Raw genomic sequence first — 5,219 nt, 5'->3', positions numbered from 1 at the left:
TTATTTACTTTTATACAAAACAGAAAAAATGTTTTCATACAAATATCATATATACATTCTTTATCATGCAAGTTTCATAGATACTTTTTATTAGTTATGTTTCATATATACATAAATTTCTCTCTTTCTTTCCACCCCTTTTCTTAACTGCGAACATGAGCCAACGGTATTATTCTCACATCAGTGGGTTGGGATATGCTTTGAACTTTAAACTTGTTGGCCGTTAATATTTCTAAGACGCTAAACGGGCCTTCAATCTTAGGTGTTAATTTGTAGTTCAGTCCCTAGCGTACATATACTTGAATGTAGACTTGGTCGCATGAGGTATATGTTTTAGTTGGCTTAGCAATTTTATCATGATTTCTTTTCATTATGATTTGTGATTCTTCTAAATTCTTACGAAGTATATTATATCGACTTACACTTGCTTCCATAACATCCTGTAAGGGATTTGATAAATGGGTTGTAGGCGTAAATACATGGAAAGGTGTCCTAGCTGGGGTACCGTACAGTGCTTCGTGTCGCGACATTTTGATAGATACATGATATAAATGGTTAAGAGTACTTAGAACCGCGTGTATGGCAATATCCCTGGGGTCCATCCCCACGAGTGTAACTCGTAATATGTTTAACACCTTTCTATTTACCCTCTCAACTAATCCATTAGACTCTGGATGGTAGATCATGGTATTGACTTTCTTAATGCAAAGGAACTCACACAACAAGTTAAGGACAGATTATTGAATTCTCCACCGAGTCGAGATTATCATGTGTGGAATTCCATGTTTACAAATGTAGCACTCGTAAAATTTTCTAGCGCATTCAATTGCAGTTTTAGTTTTTAGTGCTATCAATTCAGTATATCGAGTCAAGGCATCTATTATCACTTAGCTAAGAGATGCTTATTTCCTCGGTCTGACTCGTAAAACCCTGTTAATGAATCTAAGTGTACTCTTTCAAAGGGTTGGTAGGGCACGGGATAGGCCCCCAGGCTGACAGGTGTCTTAGTGTGCCCTTTGTTTTCCTGACAAGTGCGACAATTAGCTATGTGTTTTTTTTTTTATATCTGTAAGCATCGTATGCCATAAATAATGATTTGGCTTTTCTGTGATATGGCAGAGAACCCTTGGATGACCATGTATGGATTGGTATGCAACCAGTTAATAAGACTGTTGGTATAAGTGAGATTGGTACCACTACCTGGTCGTTTAGTCACCTGTGTGTGTTGCGGGTTTTCCTTGTCAGGGGCGACCTACACAGAATATTATCCTTAATTATATAATTCTGCTGCGTATACTTCATATATTCCGGTTTTCCTTAGGATCCGTTTCCTTCACAAAGCATCTATTATTTTCTTTAACTTCTGATCTTTTCTTTTGTTCAGAGTCTGTACTAGTTCAGCGCTCCAACCCGGGTCTTCCTGTTCAGATACAGTTTTAACAATAGCACGGATGTTGATATTATCTACTAAGTTCAGCTAATGGCTCCGTACAAGATGGCGCGGGGGTTGCGTGATAATGCGTCAGCAATGATATTTGCTTTCCCAGGTAGATATCCTATCCTTGCGCCAAAGTCTTGAATGATCTATATGCCACCGAGTTCTCTTAGGACTGTGACTAAAGCCTTTAAAGAAGTCGGTGAGGGGCTTATGATCAGTAAGAACCTTGACAGTATAGCCGTATATTATGAACTTAAAATGCACTAATGAGTTAACAACTACCCGCCCTTATCTATTAACTGCATATTTACTTTCAGAAGGTCTCAGTTACTGAATAAAAAAAAGCTATAGAGAAGAACTGTTTGTCATATTGCTGAAGCAATACCCTCTACCGCTAGGTCTGAGGCGTCGTTGCAATAAGAATTCCTTACTGAAGTCAGGAAATTTAAGATAGGTGAACTGTATAATTCCTCTTTCAAAGTATTGAACGCCTGTTGATGCCTTTCAGACCATATGAAATCTACACCCTTCTTCGTAAGATCGGTTAGAGGAGCGGCTATAATTGAGTAATTGCATATAAAACGGCGGTAATACCCACTACAGCCTAAAATTGCTGTATTCCCCTTGACGTAGTAGGTTACAGAAGTTACAGATAGCCGACACCTTATCGTGGACTACCTTAAGACCTTGACTAGACCACCGTAAAAACCTAAATAGACTAGTTTTGTTTTGAAAAATTCACACTTACTTACTTTACTCTAAATTATGCTGCCTTAGTCCTCTGTAGCACGAGCTCTAGTTTACGTAACTGTTCTTCTAAGGTATTAGAAAAGATTACAAGGTCGTCCATATAGGCATGTAGGGTATCCTCTAACAAGTCTCCAAACACTATATTAATCATTCTGGTGAATGTAATTGGGGCTCAACGTAAACCAAAAGGCATATGTAAAAATTCATAATGTCCCCTAGCTGTGCTGAAGGCGGTGTATGGGATACTCTCTTTTCTAAAGGTATCAGGTGAAAACATTCAAGTAAGTTCCAAGCTGGTGAAATATTTGTTCTGTCCTAACAAGGATAAAATAAATTCGTCAGTACATGGCACTGGAATCGATTGGAAATCGTTTCCTCAATTTAAGCGATGAAACCTACGCAGATACACCAGGTTCGATCTTTTTTCGGTACAACGATTAAGGGGAAATTACAAGGACTGTTCGATTTCCTAATGACTCCTTCTTCTAATATTTTACCTACTTCATCACTGATCTCATTCTGGAATTTCATTGGGAGTCGGTACGAAGGTACATAGATGACTTTATGCTTGTCTTTTAACAGTATTTTTGGTGTTCATGACATCCGCTTTTCCCAAGGGTCCCCCTCGGTAGTGGAGAAAACATCATGATATTTAGTTAAAAGATCAAGAAATTTCTGCTGAATCTCCTCTCTTGAATATCTTTATTGATTTTACCTTTAATAGATTGTAAGAGAGATTCATCCACAACTGATTGAGCGTGATTAATTTCAGCAACGGTAAGAATGCGATATTTATAAACTTCCACATCCACGATGTGTTGATTTTTCTGGATCACTAAAGTGGTATTCAAATGATTGCAGACTTCAATGTTAACTTGTTGCTTTGAATCAACAGTGTATATTGCTTGTGTTACGGACAATCCGTTAATTTTCAGAGTGTCGGAAAGGATTAACATTTCGGATCCCGGAAGTCTTCTTTACACACACTAATATATTCGAAGGTACATGCGGCTTGAGAGTTTGCGTGCAAGCTGCTATTACGGGTGTGTGAGAATTCTGTTGGGTCGCTTGGACAATGTCTTGATTCATGAGACAAAGTGATTGGTTCCTCAATGTATGTTACTGTTTGGTTTGGTTGTTGTCTCTTTTGTCCAAAACTGATTTTAAGGTGTTAGAAGACTTATAGAATTTTCCTTTGATATACACGCCGTGTTTGGCAGGGGCTAAGGTAGTGTTTTGAATGCCCATAGACGGGTATCCTATAATTACAGCTGGATACATATCAATGTTTTGTACAACGATAAAGGTATCGGTAAATGTGCGCTTACCTACTTTGGTACTGAATACGAGTTACTCCTACTACACTTTAATTCATTATTTCCATACCCGAGAGCTCACTCTCCCGACTTCTCAATAGGGAAGTTTGAGAACAACAGGTGATGAGTCCGCAGATCCATGATATTACGTGGACTACCGGGATCAAAAAACAGTGTGAAGGGTCGGTGCTCTAAATTTACGGCATGCAATGTAGGACGTAATTCATCTTTACTAATGATAGCATGTATATGTTGGAAGTCTACGGGGACCTGCACTGATTTTTTGGATTCGGTCGTGTGGTTCATAGAAAAATTCTGTGTCTCGCATTGATCTTGTAAATGATTGAATTTGTTATTTGATTCAAAGATTGTTGAGTACAAATGACCCAACATCATTCTCTCCCCCACTGGAGTTAATTACGTGGTATTTGATTTGCTTTGCACACTCGGAAAATTCGACTGACTCTGTGAGTTCGGGTTCGACAGCCAGGGAACAGAGTTACCTGAAGCACAATTTGTTTGTTTGTGATTTTGAACAGCGTTGCTGTTTGCCTGTTTCTTCTTATAGTAATGAGGATTCTTCTTCTTATTATCATTAGCAACAGTTTGCGTGTTTTGGGGATTCTGTTGTTGGTTACGTGAGAAGCAACGATTGTATGAATGACTGGAGATGTTATGAATCGAACAATAACGCATTCTACAGTCTCCAATCATATGCCTGTAACAATTGTAACAAGTTACCCCTGCTGCGTTATTATTAACTATATTTACTTGCTGTGGTTTACTTTCATTTTTTGCAAAAACTTGAGTAAGCAAGGGGTCGAGATCAGTGCACTTAGACATATGTTTTTTTATTTGTTTATATATGTCTAGTTCCGTAATTTTGGGTGCTAGCTTCTTGTCAAAACACCGTACCAGAGCTTCGGGCAACATAACTGTTATGCATGTTAAATATGTGAGCCTGATAAAATCTTTCACGGCCATATTCCCTCTCGTAACCCAAGTGGAATCACACAAACTATCCTGATATTCATTCAGTCCGTCAGCAATTAGTGCCGCCCTCTCTACAACATTAAGCTGAGTCATAGAGGCCTGATTAAGGATGTTCCTCAAAGCTAAGACTACGTCCAAGGCTTCTTCACTGCAATATATGGTACGTAACCTAATTTTAAAATCATACTATGTATCCGCCTCTTGGAAAGAGACTCCTCTCAGGTACGAACCTGCATCTCCTTTAGCAAAGTCAGTGAAACTTTTAGCTTCCTGTAATTGTGCAGATGGGTCAGTGATGCATTTTGCTTTTAAATGAGCATCTACTGACGAGATCCAAGACTCGACACTTTAAGGTAAGAACCCATTTACCCGGCCTTGAAAGGGTGCAATTGCAGACCGTGCGCTAACCAAAGTAACAACTGGGTTGGGGTTACTTGGTGCAGGAGAACTGGCTGCAGCAGTAGGTGACATTGTGACTTTTGCTTTTTTCTTATCACTACGATTCATGGCAATCCTATCAAAATATCTATATGAATACACTCGTCCACTGCGTAAACGCACATGAAATATAAAATAAGAAAAATGTGTTACAGATAATAACAGTCCCCCAAAATGATAAGATTAAAAATAGATAATATGATAAAGATATTTCTGGAGAGCTTCTGGAAGAAAAAAAAATTAGCAACAAAGATAAAAAGGCCTGCAGGGCGAGAATCCGTAGT

Source organism: Macrobrachium nipponense, chromosome 6, assembly GCF_015104395.2.
Source record: "Macrobrachium nipponense isolate FS-2020 chromosome 6, ASM1510439v2, whole genome shotgun sequence".
NCBI lineage: Eukaryota > Metazoa > Arthropoda > Malacostraca > Decapoda > Palaemonidae > Macrobrachium > Macrobrachium nipponense.
Note: the sequence above shows the minus strand (reverse complement) of the source record.